The sequence below is a fragment of the Enhydra lutris genome, unplaced genomic scaffold (assembly GCF_002288905.1).
Source record: "Enhydra lutris kenyoni isolate GAN:26980312 unplaced genomic scaffold, ASM228890v2 scaffoldscaffold19, whole genome shotgun sequence".
Classification (NCBI taxonomy): Eukaryota; Metazoa; Chordata; class Mammalia; order Carnivora; family Mustelidae; genus Enhydra; species Enhydra lutris.
The window spans coordinates 11,376,028-11,401,257 of record NW_019154103.1 but is presented as its reverse complement, the minus strand read 5'-3'; positions in this window follow the sequence as shown (position 1 = coordinate 11,401,257).

The following is a 25,230-nucleotide window of genomic DNA, read 5'->3' as shown; positions in this document are numbered from 1 at the left end:
TAGGATCATGACCTAAGCTAAAGGCAGATGTTCAACCAGCTGAGCTACTCAGGCGCCCTTTTACTAAACATTTAAAGAAGAAATAATACCCATTCTACTACAGCTATTTCAAAAAACAGAAACTGAAGGAAAACTTCCAAACTCATACTATGAGGTCAGCATTACCTTGATCCCATAACCAGAAAAAGACCCCACCCAAAAGGAGAATTAACAGATCAGTATCCCTGACAAACTTGGATGCCAAAATTCTCACCAAGATACTAGCCAATAGGATCCAACAGTACTTTAAAAGGTTTATTCATCATGACAAATAGAGATTTATTCCTGGACTGCAAGGGTGGTTCAACATCCACAAGTCAATTAACATGATACCTCACATTAACAAAAGAAAGGACAAGAACCATATGACCCTCTCAATTGATGGCGAAAAAAACATTTGACAAAAGACAGCATCCTTTCTTGATTAAAAATCTCCACAGAGTAGGGATAGAGGGAACATTTCTCAGTATCATAAAAGCCATATATGAAAAGTCCATAATGAATATCATTCTAAATGGGAGAAACAATGAGAGCTTTTCCCCTAAAGTCAGGAATACTACAGGGATGCCCATTCTCACCTTTATTGTTCAAAACAGTACTAGAACCCTAGTGTCAGCAATCAGACAACAAAAGAAATAAAAGGCATTCAAATTGGCAAAGAAGAAGTCAAACTCTCACTCTTTGCAGATGACATATTATGTGGAAAACCCAAAAGAATCCACCCCAAAATTGGCAGAACTCATAGAGGAATTCAGCAATGTGGAATAATATGAAATCAATGAGCAGAAATCAGTTGCAGTTTTATACACTAACAATGAGATGGAAGAAAGAGAAATTAAGGAATCGACCCCATTTAAAATTGTACCAAAACCCCTAAGATACCTAGTAATAAACCTATCAAAGGAAGTAAAGTATCTGTCTGTACTCTAAAAACTATGGAACACTTATGAAAGAAACTGAGGAAGACACAAAGATATGGGAAAACATTCCATGCTCATGGATTAGAAGAATAAATACTATTAAAATGTCTATGCTACCCAGAGCAATCTACACATTCAATGAAATCCCTAACAAAATACCTTCAACATTTTCCATAGACCTGGAACAAGTAACCCTAAAATTTGCATGGAAGCAGAAAAGACCCTGAATAGTCAGAGGAATATTGAGAAACAAAACCAAAGCAGGTGGTATCACAGGGCCAGATTTTGAGCTCTATTACAAAACTGTAATCATCAAGGCAGTATGGTACTGGCACACAAAAAAAGACACATACGTCAATGGAACAGAATAGAGAGCTCAGAAATGGACCTTCAACTGTATGGTCAACTTATCTTTGACAAAGCAGGAAAGAATATCCAGTGGAAGAAGGACAGTCTCTTCAAAAAACAGTGTTGGGAAAATTGAACAGTCATATGCAGAAGAATGAAACTGGACCATTTTCTCACACCACACACAAAAATAGACTCAAAATGGATGAAAGACCTCAGTGTGAGAAAGGAATCCATCAAAATACTTGAGGAGAACACAGGCAGCAACCTCTTCGATCTCAGCTGCAGCAAGTTCTTGCTAGATATGTCTCCAAATGCAAGGGTAACAAAAGCAAAAAAAAACTAATGGGACTGCATCAAGATAAAAAGGTTCTGCACAGCAAAGGAAACAGTCAACAAAACTAAGAGGCAACCTACAGAACGGGAGAAGATATTTGCAAATGACATATCAGATAAAGGGCTAGTATCCAAGATTTATAAAGAACATCTCAAACTCAACACCCAAAAAACAAATAATCCAGTCAAGAAATGGACAGAAGAGGGCGCCTGGGTGGCTCAGTGGGTTAAAGCCTCTGCCTTCGGCTCAGGTCATGATCCCAGGGTCCTTGGATGGAGCAGCGCATCGGGCTCTCTGCTCGGCAGGGAGCCTGCTTCCCCTCTGCCTGCCTTTCTGCCTACTTGTGATTTCTGTCTGTCTGTCAAATAAATAAAGTCTTTAAAAAAAAAAAGGATAGAAGACATGAACAGACATTTCTCCAAAGAGGACATTCAAATGGCCAACAGACACATGAAAAAATGGTCAACATCACTTGGTATCAGGGAAATACAAATCAAAACCACCAAATGAGATACCACGTCACACCAGTCAGAATGGCTAAAATTAACAAGACAGGAAACAACAAATGTTGGTGAGGATGAGGAGAAAGAGAAATCCTCTTACATTGTTTGTAAGAATGTAAGCTAGTACAGCTCCTCTGGATAACAGTATGGAGGTTCTGCAAGAAATTTAAAATAGAGCTACCCTATGAGCCAGCATTTCCATCACTAGGTATTTACTCCAAAGATACAAATGTAATGATCCAAAGAGGCACATGAACCCCAATGTATATAACAGCAATGTCCACAATAGCCAAACTATGGAAAGAGCTGAGATGTCCATCAACAGAAGAATGGATAAAGAAGATGTGGAATATATATATCCACATCTTTCTATATATTTATCTCCTCTCTCTCTCTCCCTCTCTCTCTCTCTATATATATATATATATACATATATATGTATCTGTATGTGTGTGTGTGTGTATATATATCTGTATCTATATCTATATACCTGTATTTGTATCTGTATCTATCTATCTATCTATCTATCTATCTATCTATCTATCTACCTATCTATCTATCTATCTACCTGTCCACAATGGAACATAACTCAGCCATCAGAAAGGATGAATACTTATCATTTACATCCACATGGATAGAACTGGAATATATTATGCTGAGCAAAGTAAGTCAATCAGAGAAAGGCAATTATTATAAGATTTTACGAATATGTGGAATATAAGAAACAGCACAGAGGATCATAGGGGAAGGGAGGGAAAATTGAATGGGAAGTAATCAGAGAGGAAAACAAACCATGGGAGACTCTTAACTATAGGAAACAAACTGAGGGTTGCTGGAGGAGAGGTGGGTATGGGGTGGGGTACCTGGGTGATAGGCACTGAAGAGGAAACATGATATGATGAGCACTGGCTGTTACATGCACGTGATGAATTATTGACCTCTACATGTGAAACTAACATTGTATTTATGTTGGCTAATTGATTTTAAGTTAAAAGAAAGAAATGAATAAATTAAAAGGTGCTTCTGTTAAATAGTGAAAATATCAAGTATTTCAGAAAAAAATAATTTGGAAAAGAGTAAATCAAGTCAAATCAAAAATCAAATGAATGAAAGGTAAACTATATTTGGGGATATATTATATAATTCACACGTAAATAATGAACAATGTTAACATTACATTAGACATGAAAGATAGTAGACTTTATCTGAATCAAACATAAATTAGTTCATTTTGTGCAAAAAAGCTACTGAATTTTTAAAGACAGTATCCTTTTGTCCTCCTGCTGAAAATCTACATTTTACTTCCAAAAATCATAGTCATTGTGTATATATTTCATTACCATTAAAAAAAATTAATTCCAAGGGACGCCTGGGTGGCTCAGTTGGTTAAGCAGCTGCCTTCGGCTCAGATCATGATCCCAGCGTCCTGGGATCGAGTCCCACATCGGGCTCCTTGCTCAGCAGGGAGCCTGCTTCTCCCTCTGCCTCTGCCTGCCATTCTGTCTGCCTGTGCTTGCTCTCTCTCCTTCTCTCTCTGACAAATAAATAAATAAAATCTTAAAAAAAAAATTAATTCCAATTGTGAAACTGGTCCTCAGCAATGTGACTGTGGTGAAGTGTCCCACATATCACTTGTGTTTGAGTTGAATTCACAGCATGAGGCCCATCCTTATGAGAATGGAAAATAGAGATACACTGTGGCACAACTTATTTTAGAAAGACACTATTCTTTAAGTTATAGAGGAAATCCTGGGGCTTATGAAATATTTGACTTTGGATAAGAATACAGCCATTACTCTTCACTTTTCTTAAAACCCATCTGCAGAACAAAGAGAAGGATGAAAATCTCTAATTCTCTAATTTATCTACTTATACTTTGAAGAATTTGTACTAACGCTAAATTATTGAAAATATATAATTTTATTGCACTGGTCAGATAACTTGGCAAGCAGTTTAAATTATTTTTTGAAAGATGTTATTTATTTATTTGAGAGAAAGCACACAGGAGAATGAGTAGGGGGAAGGGCAGAGGGAGAAGGAGAAGCAGACACCCCGCTGAGCTGGAAGCCCCACGTGGGGCTTGATGTCGGGACCCTGAGATCATGACCTGAGCCGGAGTCAGAGGTGCCCCAGTGTAAATTTTTTAAAACATAACTTCACTCAATGAGTACATGCAGGGAAAAAAATTTTGGTGATTAACTTAGAAGCAGCGCATATGCACTACACACTGCAAATAAGTCTGCACCCAGATAAAACATATCTCTAAATGGAGGGGTGTGTAGAGTATCAAGCAGGGTCCAGATACAAAAATGTTAACTTTTCTATGTGCATATTCATGCCTTAAACATTTTTATTTTGTTTTATATGTGCATGTTTTCATTTCCTACATGTTAGGGGATAGTCATCTATGGGTTTTTTGGGTTTCTGTGTGTTTTGGAACCAGAGGCACTGAGTGTCCGTGTCCCAGAATATCTTTGGAATAGTGTATATAGTAGGCAGCTTTAGAAGATAGAAACAATGTCTCTTTCCTGAGTACAGGGCAGAAACACTAATTGCCCATTACAAAAAGAGGGAAGTCCCTGAAGGCAGGGTTTGTTTCCTGTAATGCTGCCCACTGAGTATGCTGGCATGCTTCTGGGTCCATATATATCACATTACTGGGATATGGGGCTACGGGAAATTGAATCAAATATGCCAAAGTTCATGCTGCTATGTGCTGCAAATAGTACAATCCTTTGTCCCTGACTTCAGAGTTCCTCTTCTTCTGGCAGCATCTATGAAACTGGCAGATTAATTTATTAGCTTGAAAGTATGATAAAATCTCAGAACCTTCTCAAGTCTTGACAGTTTTGGTAACAAGAATGGGAAGGACCTGTCAGAATGGCTAAAATTAACACAAGAAACAACAGGTGTTGACAAGGATGCAGAGAAAGGGGAACACTCTTACACTGTTGGTGGGAATGCAAACTGGTGCAGCCATTCTGGAAAACAGTATGGAAGTTCCTCAGAAATTTAATAATAGAACTACTCTATGATTCAGAAATTGCAGTATGAAGTATTTACCCAAAGGATACAAAAGTACAGATTTGAAGGGGTATATGCACCCCAATGTTTATAGTAGCATTATCAACAATAACAATAGCCAAATGATGGAAAGAGCCCAAATGTCCATTGACTGCCGAATGAAGAAGAGGTGGTATATATGTACAATGGACTATTACTTAGCCATAAAAAAAGAATGAACCTTACCATTTGCAAGTATGTGGATGGCGTTATCATCCACAGTTATCATGCTAAGTGAAATAAGTAAGAGTAAGACAAATACCATATGATTTCATTCATATGTGGAATTTAGGAAACAAACAGATGAACATATGGGAAGGGGAAAAAAAAGAGAGGAAATAAACCATGAAGGTAGGTGAGGAATGGGCTGAATTGGTGATGGGTATTAAGGAAAGGCATTTGTTGTATTGAGCACTGAGTGTTATATGTAAGTTATGAATCACTGAATTCTACTGCTGAAACTAGTACTGTGCTGTATGTTAACTAGCTAGAATTTAAATAAAAATTGGGAAAAAAAGAATGGGAAGGAGACAGACACATCATGCCTTTGAAGAAGTACAGTAATCCCATGAGATGATCTGAGGTAAGACCATGGCAATTAGTAGAGAATATTTTCACCAAATTTTATGGTCAACTGGAAAATAAAAAGTCCTCCACTTTATTATATGACAATGGGAAAGAATTGGGGAGAGACTTGCAGGCCAAGTACCCAGAAAGAGGTTGAAGATAGTTATCCAAATGGTGTTCTGATAGTTTCTACCCCTCTTCTGGATGGGAAAACTTCCTTGCCAACCTGGACTGGCAGAAGTTTCTGCCATTTTTCAGATAACAGTTACATAGATGTGAATCTATACTGAACATGAAAGGAAATTCATTACTGCTATAGCTAGGAATAAGATGAATCATTAGAATTTTGACAGGTTTTTTCGGGAGGTAAGAAGGTAGAGCACATATTGTTTTATTAAGAAAAAAAGCAAAATCTGGGCCATCTTACCAACTCAACTCCTTCTGTAATCTACTTTGAGGATGGTAGGAACCCAAAATTTATAAATATGTTGGAGTCTTGTATGAATCGGCAGCTAGAGGATGGGGGATTTTTATTGTTGTTGTTGTTCCTCTTTCACTGAGATGGGTAGCCTTTCAAGGATCTGGGCTATATTTGGTTACTCAGTTTTAACTTCCCACCTTCCATGTTTTCAAGGCCTTGCCTATTATTGTTACATTTACCATTAAAACACTAGCATCCTGGTTACCAAAACTGTCAACTATACTCAGGGTAGCTGTAATATTTATCTTGGTTTATCACTCTGGCTTATAAACTCCACTCTCTCTCTCTCTCTTTTTTTTTTTTTTTGGTAGGCTACTGACACTATGCCTCAATTATTTGTGAGCCCAGCTATGTAAGTAGAAGGATTTTATTTTATTTTATTCATTAATCCTTAGTATTTTATGCCAGAGTTTATGTCAGAATATATGCTCTAATTAATCACATTGTCTAAAATACATTTTTTTAATAAGCCATTCTTCTGCACTGTAAAACCAGATTGGTGATCTGGGCTGATGCCATGTGTGATAATTCACAGTGAATTCCATATTAATCTATGTCTTTTCTCTTGCTTCAAACCTAGTTTCTTCTTCATAGAAACAAAAGTTTATTTTATATGTTGTGTGGAAACAAGATATACTTCTTTTAAAAAAAGATTTTATTTATTTGATAGATAGAGAGCACAAGTAGGCAGAGTGGTAAGCAGAGGGAAAGGGAGAAGCAAACTCTCTGCTGAGCAGGGAGCCTGACATGGGGCTCCATCCCAGGACCCTGGGATCATGACCCAAGTTGAAGACAGCTGTTTAACTGACTGAGCCACCTAGGAGCCCCCACAAGATACACTTTTAATAGCATTTAATGGTTTTGGTAGAAATTTTAGAGTCAAGGGGAAAAAAAATGAAATATAGACTTTGAATAAAAATAAAATCTCTCTCCTTCTGTGAAGAAAAGGATTCCAATGTATAAGCTGCTGTTTTTCTACTCACCTAGAAACATAATACTAGATGAGGTACTCAGGACTAATCATTGCTGTTGAAATTAGACAATCTGCAGTAACGGTAAGGACAACAACCTTTGCGAGGTAAATGAAATTCATTTTGTTGAACCCATCACTTGCCTCCATAGTACCACTATAGTCATAATTTTCATGATCCCATTTATCTATTCCTTTAGAGACTGGTATAATTTGTTATACATGAAGTAGGTCATCTTTTCCAACTCATTATTAAGTCTTCAACAATGGAAGGTTTTGATGAACATTTTTATGAAAACCCAGTGTTTTCAGATTCTGAGAAAATTAAAAAATCTATCCATTCACATACCTTTTTCCCAAAATCTCCCAGTCACTTAAAATAATACTTCTAAGTCTGGGATATCTTGCCAAACATAATTAGTATAGATCTTCACATCAAGCTTATCTCTCTTTAAAGCATCTCATAAAAATGAGATGTACTGTTTGAAGACACCTATGTGAAATCTTTTGTTTTCTCCTCTATTTTAAAAAAAGACACCTAAATTCTACATTATATTTCTAATGGCTAGTGTGAGATTATTGAGCAATTAGAAAATCAGCTAAGTTTGGTGTTCTGAGACTATGAACACTCTATTCATTTAACTTACATGTTTATTCAAAGTTTACTTGGTGTCATCTGCTAGACAACAAGTCCAACTAATGAAGGAGTAATAAAAGACTTTATGGCTAGGTGACAAAATAACTGAGACCATCTTTATTTTGTTTTATTTTTGAGGCCACCTTTATTTTGATTTTCTATAATTTTAGTCTCTACCAACACACAGTAAAAACTCAAAGTATGTTTGTCAAAAGGAGAATTGGTATTTTCCAAAGAGAAAATATCTTTGCTCTAAGACCTGCACAGTAAGTTTCCTATTAGAGTGTATCACAATTTCAATTATCAAAACGTCCAAGAGACAGAATGATTTTGCATGTAGCCTAAAAAGTTGGAAATATTTTTTTTTCCTTTGCCCTGGATTCATTCAAGGTCAGAAGTTCCATATCACCCAGTAGAAAAATCAGAAGTACAATCGAGTATAAGAAATTCATCAAGTACTGCACTACTTTCTTAATGGTAGGGGGTACAGTTTCTAATAACCATCACTTTGGAATGGTATCCTGACATACTCCAAACTATTATAATGCATAATCATTATTGAGATGACAGGACTCTATGAATATCTCTGGGATTTATTTCACATATTCTGAAATGCATGCATCTCACCAAAGTGTATAGCTATTTCTTGTTCCTCAGACCAATATAAATGATACCATTAATGTAAAAAATTAGCATTCAGTCATGAGGATGGTGAGATGGTCAATTTTCTTGATGGATTTAATTGTGGTACAGAACCAGATATAAACTAAAGTACTTGTCAGATCAAAGCTATGGTATCTTTTGCTTATCGTGATAGAGAATAAAAAATATTTACCAGATGACTATCTGTATAGCAGGTAACAGAATATCCTTTTACTTCAGTAAAGCGACCACATTTAGAAGAGTCCCTGCAAATGGACTATTATCCATCTGTATTTTTTGTTGCTGGCAAAAATGCATAATTCAATGGAGCTGTAAGAGAAATAAAGATTCCTGTGCTTTCTAATGTTTATTCTAATACAATCTATGATTTTACACTTGAGGAAGAAAATGTTCCAGGCATTTCTCCACTGGCTCTTTCTATGATTATAGCTTTCTATCTACAAGATTTTGTCAGATATTCTGGGACATTATTTTAACTTTACACTCAGGAGCCAGGAGCCATACCTATTATGTGTGTTCATAGATGATTCTGGGTCAAAGTTCCATTACATTATGCTCTTTTGCCACCCCCAGATCCTTCAGTGATATTTTGATATCCAGGCAAACCAGTATGTGTATGTCTCTGTTGTTACACTTTTTTTTTTGAGTGTTTAATTTTTTTAATTTTTATTTATTTATTTTTTCTTTTCAGTGTTCCAGAATTCATTATTTATGCACCACACCCAGTGCTCCATGCAATACATGCCCTTCATAATACCCACCACAAGGCTCACCCAACTCCTCCCACCAAAACCCTCAGTTTGTTCTCAGAGTCCACAGTCTCTCATGGTTCATCTCCCCCTCCAATTTCCACTTAAACACTGTAATTTCAAGTATTTGTTTGAATATGCTAATCAGAAAATTAGAATGATGATTATTCAGTTGATGGTAAAAGGAGTTGAATCTTTTGTTTTTGTATTGGATATGCAATGGTGGTCATAAAAATATTTCCATTTATCACATATTCCATCTTTTTAAAAAATCTAATTTGTATTAATAAGAAGAAAACAGAATTTAGTTTTATTATAATTGCAGCTTTAGGGTTTTATTCTTTGAATTCATGATGTTTCTCTATACTATGACATTTTTAAAAGTTTCTGTCCATCATAAGATGCTATTTACATATCAATTTCCCTATCTCTTCAATAAACAGAAATAGCTAGTTTTAGATTTTCTTGAGGCCAGGAAACTTCTCTTACTAACATCATAAATTCTTGCTATTAATTTAGTAATACCTTAAGGAATTGAGTGCTATATAAAATTTTTTTGCTCTAGAATAACAAAAAGTAGAAAATGTCCTGATGTACTTAACTCAAAGCATAATCTATATGGTTAGTTATAATATTTTCTGAGCAAGTAATATTTTTAGGTATTTTATTAATCTCTTATGTATCTCTTATTTTTCCCCACAACAACCCTGTACTAAACAATAGTACTAATTACTAAAGTATTAAGAATATTTATACTAAAGTATTATTATAATCAATGTTTTATAGATAAGGAATTCTAGGCACAGAAAAATTATGAATAATGGTTGTTGTTTTACATTTGGTATTGAAGTTGGGATTTTAACCTAGGCAGTCTGACTCTGGAGACCATTCATTTAACAATTGTAACAGAACTCTAGGTATGATACTAAACCCTAGATTTGGTACTAAAAACGGAGCTTAAAAAATAAAATATCAATAGTTTCTAACTCCATATGCTAAGATTCTAAGTGGATTACCAAAAATAGAATCAAATGCCATATTATTTTTTTTATTACACTATTCTATTGTAGTATTTTTTTAAGGATTTTTTTTTAGATCTTTGATTTTCTTTTCTTTATTTTTTAATTAATTTCTTTTCAGCATAACAGAATTCATTGTTTATGCACCACACCCAGTGCTCCATGCCATATGTGCCCTCCATAATACCCACCACCTGGCTCCCCCAACCTCCCACCCCCCGCCCCTTCAAATCTCTCAGATTGTTTTTCAGAGTCCATAGTCTCTCATGGTTCATCTTCCCTTCCAATTTCCCTCAACTCCCTTCTCCTCTCCATCTCCTATGCCCTCCATGTTATTTGTTATGCTCCACAAACAGTATTTTAACCACCATTTAATATTCAGAAACTTATAAATATAATTTAAACAGTAACTATACATATGTCAATAGGTGTGAAAAAGAAAATGGGTAAAAATTTATTCATAGCTGCAAAACTTGTTTCTACTCAACTATCTAATCTCCTTCAACTATATTTATATTTTCTTTTCAACCATTTTGAAAAACTCTTCATATTTTAATATGATTCCTTCATAGATCTCTTCATTATAAGCTATTTGAAGGAACACCTTGATCTGCCATTGCTACCAGTACTTTCCACAATAAACTGCCAAGAACTCCATTTACTCTTTATGTCTTATAAGCTTCTTCATGAAAAATGGCCTATGCCACTATGTCTTCAGCCTTTCTCTTGATTAAAGCCAAAATCTACTCCTTTGTTCAGCTAAAGAACAGAAGCATTCCGAGTTCTCTCTCCTTTTTCCCTTGTGATTTTTAGATTTATCACCCTCTCTTTCTTTTTCAAACAAGTACATCATCCCCCAGAGCCATAAATAGTCATCATCTTTTTAAAATAAATAAAATAACAAAGAAGAATCTTTCATATTACAGATCTTTATGTGGGAAAACAATATGGGGAATTAAATATCTTCTCTTGTGGACATGACATATCTTCTAAACTGGTCAACTTTGCTGACGAATCTTATTCACGATGAAATTAATGTATCTTACCAACTGATATCAAAGGTTGGAATTCCTACTGTGCAGGTAGTTTTACTTGGCTATTTGGTTTTGAATGGAACATTCTTTTATCATGACACTAAGAAGCAACTAGTTCTATTAAAGCCAGGAGTATAGAAAGACAAAAGGTTGTGAATCATATCATATAATCTACAAATAGGTCTATATATATGCAATATGTATTATCATATAAAACATGAGTTAATATATAGAGAATATACAGTTTAGCAATTACCTAGTAGTGAATTTTAGAGTTTTAAGGATAAATGTTATTTTTTTTAAGATTTTATTTATTGACAGAGAGAGTAAGAGAGAGAGAGCACAAGCACTGGGAGCAGCATGCAGAGGGAGAGGGAAAAGAGGCTCCCTGCTGAGCAGGAAGTCCAATGTGAGGCTTGATCCCAGGACCCTGGAATCATGACCTAAGCTGAAGACAGAGGCTTAACTGACTGAGCCATTCAGATTCCCCAGGATAAATGTATTTTCAAGGACACAGTGGGAAGTATTTTGGAGCAAATTTTAATTAAGACAACCAGTTTAGGGGAGGCTGGGTGGCTCAGATGGTTAAGCATCTGCCTTTGGCTCAGGTCATGATCTCCAGATCTTGGGATGGAGCCCCATGTCCTACTCCCAGCTCAGCAGGGAGCCTGCCTCTCCCTCTCCTCCTACTTGTGCTCTCTCTGTCTCTGTCTCTCTTTCAAATGAATAAATAATAAATACTGATAAATTTAAAAAAATATAATCAGTCTATTGGCATTTCCAGTTTGTTGGCATTTTCAATTCATCAAAAAGCTTTTAAAGTTATCTTAAAACATACTTATTCTGTTCTTATTCTATACATCCACTGAGAATCTGGAATTGATCAACAAAGCAGTTATTTCTATCTTGTTTTAGTGTTTTACATTTTTTAAGTTTTTATTTACTTTGAGAGAGAGAGAACAGAAGAAAGAGAAGGAGAAGCAGAATGAGCTGGGAGTCTGATGCAAAGCCCTGGGATCAGGACCTGAGCCAAAGGCAGAGGCTTAACCCACTGAGCCACCAAGGCTCCCCAGTTATTTCTATTTTAAAGTCTCAGTGATGAGGTGACTAAGATATCACACATTATTTGCAATTTTTTGGAGGGGATGCATTAAACAAGATGTCCGAAGTCCTATTATTGATTCTCTTGGTTGCTTTTTTCACAGTACAGTGATTTTTCTTGCCTCTGTAGTTAGAAGAAACCTAAATGCAACTTCCCTAATATAAACCTTATGAACCTTATCACACAGTCAATGGAATATTTCAGAAATAATATTGTACTTGATTGGTTTATTAATTATCAACATGGTCTATCTGTAGGAAATCAACATAAATTGAACAGATACACTAAATTCAAAATTGGTAAGATCTACAAAGTTGGTGAGATCTGCATCAACATATTTGTTACTTTCTACATTGTTATACTTCTTTTCAACTTGGTAAAAAATTTTAAAAAATCCAGCCTAAAATGCACATATCCTTTTGCTATCCTGCTACCTTTATTTATTATCTATCTGTCTCTCTATGTATCTATTTATAATTTACTGATAATCCTAATTCTAGAATGTCCTAGTTGAAAGAGAGACTCGGTACAGGATATAGGTTATTTCTCAAGCGAAGTCCCAGAAAATGCAAAGATAGAATCAAGAGCACAGGTACTGAAGTTTTTTGAAGGGGAATATGTGACTTTTTAAAGGCAAATGGAAGGCTAATGTACAAATTTAGATTTTTTTCTCCAGTGGAGAATAACTAATAGTCTTGATTATGTTTGTGAAGTGAACTTGCTGAGATGGGGGCTGGAGGAATGAGTAGAGAGACAGCAGTTTGAAACTACAAAATTTAAGATGCTGACATATCAGTACCATTAGTGAGTGATTAATATTAGTGTGACCACTAAAAAATTTTCATTTTATTTTATTTACCTATTTGTCAGAGAGAGAGAGAGCACAAAAGGGGAGAGCGGCAGACAGAGGGAAAAGCAGGCTCCCTGTTAAGCAAGGAGCGGGACTGATGCAGAGCTTGATCCTAGGACCGTAGATCATGACGTGCATGAGGCAAAGGCAGCCACTCAACCAACTGAGCCACCCAGACGTCCCTCATTTTACAAAAGTATTTGGCATAGTATGTCTTTGGGAACCTAAAATGTCATGCCCCCAATCCTTCCAACACAATTTTTATCCTGAGTGAAAAAACAATGAAATTAAGCTGAACAAGGCCTTATCTCAACCCAAGTTGCTTAAGTACTTAAATACTAAGTTGAAAGCATTTAGGGCAAAGAATAGCAGAAAAAAAAATCTTAAGTAACAAGATATAACAAGATATAAATATAAAAATTAACAGTCAGAGGTTGCCAATACTGGATAACACTGTCCTCTTAGACTACTTGTCACATATAATTTCTCTCCAGTAACAGTATCTTTAGACATGAACTCAGATGATTAAGAAACTGGTGATATATTAATCAATAAAGCCATGTTGAAAGACTTGAAGATAGCCCAGAGGACATGCAGTTACTTTACTTATAATAAAAAGTGTTATTTGAGCTGAATAAAGAAGATTGAGAGGTCAATAGGACCTGCGCTATGCTGTAAGTTCCATGAGTAGGAGATGGCCAGCCTTGTCAACAAGTATATCCCAGCCCGCAGGATCTGCACACAGTGGGTTTCAATGAATATTGACAAGACAAGTGAAGAAATGTTATTTTTCATAGATATCATAGGCGTTTTTCATAAACATTATTTAATAAGGTTTAATACTATTCATTCATTAATTTTCATTCCATTACTGAGAAAATAAACTTGCTCATTGATTTTGTAAGCTTTCAGGAAAGGACCCGTGGAGAATACCAAGAACATTTTGATGCACTGATTTCTGTTTTTAGTTAATAGGTACAGCCATCTGGGAACTGGCATATTGGGGCATGTTGCTCTTGAGCAAGTACATGCATGGAATATAGTTCTGGGAATCAGCATAAGAGGCAACACAAACTGGATACTGAATTGAGATTTCACTGCAGGGGAGCTACAGAAACAGCAGCACTTTGAGGAGTGACAAACATAGCGGTGCCCATCAATCTACCCATATCTGCCGCCAGTCATGTGGTTGGGGAGTGGTTACCTGATGTTAGAATATGTCTTAGCTCCAAAATAATTGAAGGATTTTCCTAGTTTAATTAAAAGGCTCAGAAAAGTGTAGGATATGTAGAGTGAAGAGAGTCTTCATATCACTACCTTAAAGACAATGTTTCATCCATTGTGAATCTTATGCAATTGCTAATAAACATTACTATTACTAAAACTTTGCTATTAGGATTTAGGGGATACGTACAAAATTACAAAATTACAAAAGATAGTTGGGACACTATACAACAGTATTTGTGTCCCTTACTGCATTTTAATGTGACCATTTTTGTTTTTAGCATCATTTCATTGTTATCTCATTTGTATTCATTGTAATAGCACTAATCATAATGAATTCATTTAGAATTAATGTGGATGTCAGATATACTTTCATAAGAATTCTCTAGCAATTCAATGTTAATTTAATGTTCTATTCAAATAAAGTGTAACTGTTTTAAGTCATGTAATAATACCATTATGTGGAGCTATAAAAATTATAACAATATAGATTTTCTCCAGAGAGCTGTCATAATCTCAGAAGCAGCATTTCCTAGCTTCCGTATGCAGCCTAATGGCTATGATCATGGGCTACTAACAGCTCTCTCAATGATGTGCGGGGTCTTCCAATGGGCTACAGTTCAGCTACAGAGCAGGAGAATTTATGTCAAGTTAAGGATACGGCCTCAGAAGGAACTGTTATTTATGTGGTCTTCTGAGTTTACTTGATAGATATGAGCTGTATGAATTCACTTGTTACTAGCAATTACAATAGTTCAAGTGATCAACATCCTTAATACTTTGTTCAAGTAAAACAAACAGGCAAAAGTAGAAACCACTACTGTTTTGAAGTGAAACTAATACTTTTTCAGCTGTTGACTTATCTGCTCATTGTTGGTAAAGAGCAGTGTTTAGAAGAAGTTACTTACTTAGAAGGTAACAAGATAATAAAGTTAGTTAGTAAAAACAAACTGGCTTAAATTAACAAATTTAGGAACTAGGATAGGGATTTATATGAAGAGACAAAAAAGTAGAAAGAGAAAAAGAGAGAAGGTGAGCAGATAAAAATGTAATTTATGTACAGAATATTTTGTTACTCTATCAGCTGTGTGAATACGGTACCCAGAGAGAAGCTAGAGCTGGAAGATAGTTAACTTTTCAGTAAAGGCTAAATAACAGATGAGCCATTACCAGTTGCTCAGGTGCCAGAGTCCTCACCTTATAATATTAATATGGCAATAAAAATAACATGCAAATGAAGAAAAGTGTTTAGAAGCAGTGTTTCCTCTCTAGTCTATCTAGTGTCAACAACACTGATGGAAATTTGCAAAACTTTATTCAACCAAAGATAAAATACAAGAGTAGACACTCAAAGAGTTTTTGGAGGTGCAATGCATCCCTGTTGCTTCTCCCAATGTTTTATTCACACCCAGAGCCAAAATATTGGTAATCTGCATATTCATATGGTCTCACATATTTTTCCCAGCAACAACATAATTTGTATTTTAAGTATGGCAAATCAGTGATAAAGTATGCTTATGAGAATGTGCTATAGCAGTGTAAAAATTGAAAAGTGATATGGTCTATAATACTCACAAAACTTAAAGTGAGGGGCACCTGAGTGGCTCAGTCAGTTAAACATCTGCCTTCACCTCAGGTCCTGATCCCAGGGTCCTGGGATCAAGGCCCACATCGGGCTCCCTGCTCGGTGGGGAGCCTGCTTCTCTCTCCCTTAGCCTGCTGCTCCCCCTGCTTGAGCTCTCTCTCTCTCTCTCTGCCAAATAAATAAATAAAATCTTAAAAAAAAAACTTATTTAAAGTGAAACTCCATTTATAATAATGCTAAATTCCATAAATAAAGTTAATGATACTAATAATCCAACAAGCTTCTTTCTCTAACTTTTCCACGAACAACTTCTAATGGTAGAAAAGTAGGATATTTGTTTGAAAGCATAGAACACAAAACATTCATCAAAATGTAGAGACTGTAACTTAAGTATCCAAATATAAATCATATAAATCTTGTTGTCTCTACTGTACATAATCATATTAATTTTGAAAGAGTACCTGGGAAAATCTTGCTGGTTGCTCCAGGGGAAAATTCTGCTAAATGTAATTTCTTGCTGAAAATTCAAATCACATAGCTGAAATGATATGGCAAATTTTAAGGATCTCAGTTATTACATGTCAGTCTTTTTTATTATCCTGAAATAGTTAGCAAGTGTCTTCTTTCATGAAGAGACATGATCTCATATTCTTATTATTACTAAATTATACTAATACAAATTTTACCCAAAGGAATTGTAATAGTGTTTTTAACAAAAAAATTTCATCCAATTCTTAAACTTTCTTTGCATTTAGTAATGTCAAGTGACATGAAAACAATCATAATTTTGTCTTGAAGTTGTGATGGGTAATTAAAAATACCTGTTAAATGAAATTATAAGCTGTTTTTAATATTATGAAGGAAATAGTTAATTCATCCTTTACCATGTCTGTAATTTTAATAAGCTATTTTTATTTCCCCATTTAAAAGAAAGGAAACTCAATCTTAAGCTTGAAACTTTTCAAAAAAATTTATTTATTTGAGACATAGAATACACAAGCAGAGTTGGGGTAGAGGGAGAGGCTTCTGGCTAGGGGCAGATGCAGACTGAGGCTTGATGCATGGCATGACACAGGGCTCTAACTCAGGACCCTCAGATCATGACCTCAGCTGAAGTCATGATGCTTCACTGACTGAGCCACCCAAGCATCCCTGAAACACTTAACCATAAATACCATTCTCATGCCCAACAAAAAGAATCTACAACAGACCTGGGATGGCAGCCTTTAAAGTTACATTCTATTGATCACCAAATTTGTATTTCAAAAATAAGTATTTAAATAGGAAAACACACTTTTTTCCCCCCTAGTTCACTACATTTACATCATGATCAATACATGCTCCAGTGTAAGCTCCATGCTCTAGTGTAAGCAACACTAGTCCACCGTTTGGAATGGAGTAGGAGCTGACAGTACTTTGTTATGCTCATTGCTTGAATTTTATGTTGTATTTGAAGTAAGCTTCAAAGAGGTATTGGATTAATATTTAATTGTGATTGGTCAACATTCCTTTCCTTAATGTGCACTTCCATACAATACAACTAAAATCTTTAGACATTATATATTTAACAAACACAAGACTGTGAAAGGTGCAGAGAAGAAGGCAGACTATCAATGAATGACACAGCGGAGAGTTCTATCGGTTTTCTTGCCTTGTTTATCCTTAGATGGAGCAGAAGAAACTAGCCAAAGAAACACCAACAGTGCTGATAAAATTACTCCAACAAAAGCTTGTTCTCTCTAGAAACAACCCAGACAACTTCAAAGGTGAGTGGTTAAATAAGCTGAAGAACAACTATACCATGGATTATAACTCAGAAGTAAAAATGAATGAACTAAGTACAGAATAGGGAATGTAGTAAAAAATATAATAATAATGTAATATGTTGACAGACAGTAACTACACTTATTATAGTGAGCACTAATGTTTACAATTGTCCTACTGATATGCTGTACACCTGAAACTAATATAACATTGTATGTCAACTATACTTCAATAATAAATAAAAATTAAAAAAATGAAAGGATATTTCACTGGATTTGGAAAAAAAAAAAGATAAACTATCAATACATGAAACAATCTGAATAGTCCTCCAGAAATTTATGTTGAGTGAAAAGTCCAGTCCCAAAAGTTACTGTTTGATTCTCTTGGTATAAAACTCTTGAAATGACAAAATTACATAAATATTGCCAGAGATCAAGAAGGAGCTGGGGACTAGAGGGAAGTGTGTGTGTGTGTCTGTATGTGTGTGAGTGTGTGTGTCTCTACAAAAGTGCAACATGAGGGATCGCTGTGATAATGAAAATGTTGTATATCTTTACTGTATCAATGTCAGTATCGTGGTTGTGATATTAAATTTATTTTTATTTTTATTTATTTATCTGACAGAGAGAGAGATCACAAGTAGACAGAGAGGCAGGCAGAGAGAAGGGAGAAGCAGGCCCCCCACCGAGCAGAGAGCCCGATACGGGGCTCGATCCCAGGACCCCGAGATCATGACCCGAGCCGAAGGCAGAGGCTCAAGCCACCGAGCCACCCAGGAGCCCCACGTGGTTGTGATATTAAATCATAGTTTTGCAAGTTGATACCACTGGAGGAAACATGGTAAAGAGTGCATTGAATCTCTTTTATTCCTTTTACAACTGTATGTGAATCTTACCTCAAAATCAAAAACTTGAGTAGATTCTCAGATTGATTGATCATGTCTACCAGAGATTTGTTTGTAATATTTAGAATTTACAAACTGATTCTTATCTAAAGGTTCAGGAAAAACATATCTATGACAAAATGGATGATTTCAGGTTATTCTGAATCTCTTGTAGTATATTTCATAATTTTTATTTCATCACGTTCATATTTCAAACTTTCTATTTTTAGTTACCAAATTTCAGGAAAAAAAATAAAACAGACTGCAGATTTGTATGAAAACAGAGTGTGGGGGGTGGTAAGGGGAGAATGGGGAGGATGGAGAGAAGGAAGAGGGGGGGGAGCCTATACAGTTTTATATGATGTCAAACTCTCTTAAAAAGTTTGTTTCTAAGAATGAGTTGTGATATTTGGGCCATGGTGACTACCCAAGAGAAGCTAGGCATTCCAGTCTGTTGCTCTGGCTGGACTATGACTTTCTCGGTAGCCCCTGGCATTAGCACCATTACATCAGCAGTTAACAGACTTGTTCACTAGGATTAAATTGCAACATAATGCCACCAGAGACTCAAAATACAGAAAAAAACACTAACTTCTTAAGCTCATAAGTACAAATCATATAATATTGTTTTCTCTGGCAACCCCATACGTACTGATGGGTAATTTTGCATTAAATATGTTTGATGAAATCTTATGACAGCACAGAATTTGAACTTTCCTCCTTGAAACATTAAGTAATACTGATGCTCTTCAATAAGGGAATCCATATTTATCTTGTGGTTTTGATTATCCCCTGACTCAGAAACTTGTAGCTCACTAAGGCACAACTAACTGCTTAAGAACATGGGAAATGTTTCGAGTTCCATTTCTGTTAGTGGTAATGAATGCAGCTTGATTCCTTCTGTACTGGCTTACCTTGGTAATTTTTACAATGAATACTCATGTTTACAATAACTATGCAACTAGAATAAACCAGGATTAATCCATAGATGGTTATAATTTATATTAAGTTTATTATGTGATTAAACCACATTGATGAGTAGGACATAAAAGATAAGTTGACTTCTTTTTCATGACCTACTAGATGCTACTACCTACATTGCTATGTAACTAGATGGTCCTTGAGGAAATGGTAAAGTAATAGCCAGTATTACCATGTATGTCTGCTCTACACCAACCTACACAAAGAGATGACCTACTAAGAAATGTGAAATTAGATTTCATCCTAATCTCCAAACTATGAACTCAGGCAGTACCACACTGGCCTTGAAGGAAGCAGCACTTCATCTAATTGTCTTCCCAAAGAATTCACCTTTTTCTAACTGAAAAAAAGGTTCATGCTGTGCTATTCTGTGTCCTAGCAGTAACTAATACAACTTATTTAACAAATACTCACTGGGTTCCAACATCGTATCACTAGCCTGGCATACACTGAGTATAAAAATAAATGACACAGGATTTGAGAATGTCATCAAGTAATTCATAATCTAATTTAAATGTTGAAATGTATAAACACATAACTATATTACCAATGTACAGAGAAAGAAGGAAAAATCTGGTGTACCTCTGGGCTCTTAAAAAGGAAATAAATTTAAAAAAGGAATTAAATATTTTGATTGCATGCATCTCCTGGTATATACAATTATTCTTTATTTTTCTCTTTTCTAATATATATTTTTTAATTTGTTTCATTTTAAGCAAAGAGAAATGACATTATCATGGCTATAAGGGCTGACATAAAAATGGTAACAATATTTAGAATATTCTTAAAATTAGAGAATAGAAAGTATCACATGTTCATTATTCCATCTGATCCTCACAAAAACTCTGCAAAATGAGCATGTGTGATGGCTAACCTTATGTATCAACTTGACTGGTCATAGGATATCCAAATATTTACTTCTGGAGGAACTAGCATTTGAACTGGTAGAATAATTAAAACAGATGGCCATCCCCTATGTGTGTGTGGGCATCATCTAACCCATTAAATGCCTGAACAGAACAAAGGGGAGGAGGGGAGAATTCACTTTTTCTGCTTCAGCGCGAGCTCGGATATCCATTTTCTTCTGAGCTCAGAATGAAAGTTACACTATCAGCCTCCCCTATTCTCTGTCCCTTGGACCTGGACTAGAATTTACACCAGCAATTCTCTTGGTTCTCAGGCCTTTTGACTGAGAGCAGAACTACACCACTGATTTTCCCAGGTCCTCAGTTTATAGACAGCAGATGGTGTGACTTCTGAGACTCACTCCATCACTGTGTGAGCCAAGTCCTCATTAAAACCCTCTTTTTAGGGTGCCTGGGTGGCTCAGTTCTCAAGCATCTGCCTTCAGCTCAGGTCATGATCCCAGGGTCCTGGGATTGAGCCCTGAATCGGGTGTAGGAAGCCGCTCCCCCTGCTTGTGTTCCCTCTTCGCTGTCTCTCTCTCTCTGTCAAATAAATAAATAAAATCTTAAAAAAAAAATAAAAAATAAAAACCTCTTTTTAGGGGTACCTACCTGGGTGGCTCAGTCAGCTTAGTGTCCAACTATTGATTTTGGTTCACATCATGATCTCAGGGTTGTGAGATCAAGCCCTGTGCTGGGCTCTGCACTGAGTGTGGAACCTGCTTAAGATTCTCTCTCTCTCTCTCTCCATATGTCCCTTCTCCTCACTCATGTTCTCTAGCTCTCTCTAACAAATCAACAACAACAAAACCCTCTATATATACTATATATAACATACGTGTATCAATATAAAAATCATAATATAAGTTTACATATACTAACATATATTTTCTCTTGGTTCTAATTCTCTGGAGAACCCCAATAATGTTGTAAACATTATTAGAGAATTCACTTATGTGAATAATTATTTCTCTTAAAATTGGCTGATGGGAGTACAATATAAAAATATCAAGTCTCTTTTAATATGAGAAAGGTCTAATGAACTTAAAAGAATAAGTTAAATAGAATCTATGTAGTGTTTTCCCACATAAAGATGACTAGCCATGGATGACTAATCTAGAAATATAATGTGTGAGGATTTTTTCTTCTAGGAGAAACTTTGGAGAAAACTATTAATTAGCCATATTTGATTGGTAAGTTTCTTTCTTCTTCTCTGGGTAATTAACATTTTTCTGTAGAGTTTAAATGGCATAACTCATAATTGTAAGGGGAAGTTTGGAATAAAGCTCCAGACTAAATGTGATATATTCTGCAAATTACCAACATTGTTAACTTTTAACTCCTTAAACTGATGTCGAGTCCCAGGCTGATTTATGTTTATGTCCTATAAAATAGTCTTTTTACAGTCACTGATAAAACCCATTTTTAGTAACTTTCAGGCTCTCATGGAATGGATCATTTGGATCATCAAAATAAAAACCGTGTGTAGGTAGCTTATATTATAGATACAATAGGAATCTCATTCAAAAGGGTGGCCGGAGAACAGCTGACAAGCTTATTTCTCAAAATCTCCATTTTCAAAATAGCTTTCTATGCCCTTGTTCACATTTTAAATGGAATTTCTTCTCAGATTCATCTCTGAAAGAGACAAACACTTACTGGGCCATTAGTGTATACTGCACTTGTAATAGAAAGCCAAAGGCCAAGAGCACTATTTTCAGCATTTTTGCCTCCACACAAATCATTAATAAATACAAGCTTCACTGATAAGAGCCTTGTCACACATTTAAAATGCATACTTCCATTTTTAAGTAAGCCAATTAAACCAGACTGAATTATAAAATTACCATAACACAAGTCTTAAGGTTCAAAAAAATTCAAGAAAACAGAACACAATGAACAAGAAGGAAGCTTTAGCTCTTTTACTTTTAAGGAATTGGTTAGTTTTCCTTGCAGTCTAAGAGTGTCAGAATTAGGGATAGGAGAGGAAATCCACTCTTACCAAGAAAATAATGTGTGTGTGTGTGTGTGTGTGTGTGTGTGTGTTTTAGTATGTATGTATATATGTTCAATATATGTGTATGTATATATATGTATATGCACTCACTATATATATTCAATATATACATGAATACATAATGGATATATAAATATATGGGATATATACTTCAATAACCAGGAGCTAAATTCGCTTTGCAAAGCAACAATGTCCCTATCTAAAACAATGATTTAACCCAAAGACTACTGGTAACATCTCTTTCAGAAGAAAGTTCAAGTTTGATTTTCAACACTGAGAATTAAGATTATGGTCACAGACAATTTTTCACAGAGTCCAAAGAGAAATTAAACTAATGCTTCTTTGGTGTATACCCTGATACCTAAATGTCATTTGAGCATCTGACTATCCAAGTGGAAACTGAAAAAGTGGCAATGGTAGCTGACTGTCTCTTTATTAACGTCTGCCTCCTATCAATCAACACATTGGTCTACCACTGACCCATAGTAAGCAAACATAAAGGTAACAGTGAAAGAAATAAAATGTAACACCTCCATGTCAGAGTACTATCACAATCATGTCAAAGGCAAATGCATAATCATTTCACATGTGTCCCATAAGACCTTAATCCTCATGTCTACCACTATCTTGAGTGGTACCAGTGCAGTTTCAAGACATTTGTCATATTACCAAGTCTCTTATGAGACACTTGTTTCCTAAATAACTGCAAGTCCTTTGTCCTGAATCATTAATTTTCTGGGCTAAGTTAGCAATAAACTCTAAAGGCATATTAAGGAAGATGTCACCTTCCAAATATAAAATTTTAACTGAGACAGAAACACACAAAATAAAGCTCTCCTTTTTTCCCACTTGCAAAATTTTGATCACTTATTAATGTGGGTCAAAATTTAACTAATTCTTTGTCTCAGAGCCAAAACATATAACATTGAGTAATTACCATATATACAGTTTACTGGGCTTCAAACGTAGTTATGCATAGCTTAGACTCCAAAAGATGGAAAGGACCATTTTATATAACCCAATGAAAGATGCTACCTAGAATTATGAAGTGTACAGCTTGGGGAGCCTTAAGAAGTGGTCGTGTAGATCATAATTCCAATTAAAGAACATTTTATTTTATTTTTAATTTAAATTCAATTAGTTAACATCTAATTTGTTATTGGTTTCAGAGGTAGAGGTCAGCGATTCAGCAGTCTTTTTTTTTTTTTTTAGATTTTATTTATTTATTTGTCAGAGAGAGAGAGGAGCGAGAGTGAGCACAGGCAGACAGAGTGGCAGGCAGAGGCAGAGGGAGAAGCAGGCTCCCTGCCAAGCAAGGAGCCCAGTGTGGGACTCGATCCCAGGATGCTGGGATCATGACCTGAGCTGAAGGCAGCTGCTTAACCAACTGAACCACCCAGGCGTCCCTCATCAGTCTTATATAATACCCAATGCTCATTACATCCATGCCCTCCTTAATGTCCATCATCCAGGTACCCCAACCCTCCACATCTCTCCCCTCTAGCAACCCTTAGTTTGTTTCCTATGATTAAGGGTCTCTTATGGTTTGTTTCTCACTCTGATCTCATCTTGTTTTATTTTTTCCTCTCTTCCCCTACAGTCCACTGTTTTGTTTCTTAAATTCCACATATGAATGAGATCATATGATAACTGTCTTTCTCTGTCTGACTTATTTTGCTTAACATAATACCCTTTAGTTCCATCCATGTCATTGCAAATGGCAAGATTTAATTTTTTTTTTTTTTGGATACCTGAGTAGTATTCCACTGTGTATGTGTTTGTGTACACAAACATACATACCACATCTTCTTTATCCATGCATCTCTTGATGGACATCTAGGCTCTTTCAATAGCTTTCCATAGCTGCTATAAACATTGTGGTGCAGGTGCCCCTTTGTATCACTATATTTATATCTTTGGGGTAAATACCCAGTAGTGCAATTGCTGTTGGGTTGTAGGGTAGCTCTATTTTCAACTTTTAAAGGGCATTTTAAAGCTGAAGATGACCAACATACAAGCAAACAAGTAAATGCTATTAAAGAGCTTGGAAATATATAGCTAGATGATGGGAAAATCAACCGATGCCTCACTTGTATTATCTTATTTAATGTTTGCAAGTCAAAGATAAGGAAACTGAAAATCCTAGAGATAGTAAAAAGGATGGAGATGGACTCAAAGCAGGGTTTGGCTGACTCTAAAATCATATTTTTACTATACCTTCCTCTTTAACAAATTCTTCAGTCAGCACTAATAAAATGAAAAGTTGGCCAAGTGGCTAAAACAATATAAGGATTTAAAGACACACCCAACCACACAGAAGTGATTCCTGGGGTGCCTGCGTGGCTCAGAGAGTTAAGCGTCTGCCTTCGGCTCAGGTCGTGATCCCAGAGTCCTGGGATCAACTCCCACATCCGGCTCCCAGCTGAGCAGGAAGCCTGCTTTTCTCTCCCCCACTCCCCGATGCTTGTGTTCCCTCTCTGGCTGTTGATCTCTGTCAAATAAATAAATAAAATCATTTGAACAAGAAGAAGAAGAAGACGAAGACGAAGACGACGACAACAAAAAAGGAGAAGGAGAAGAAGGAGAAGG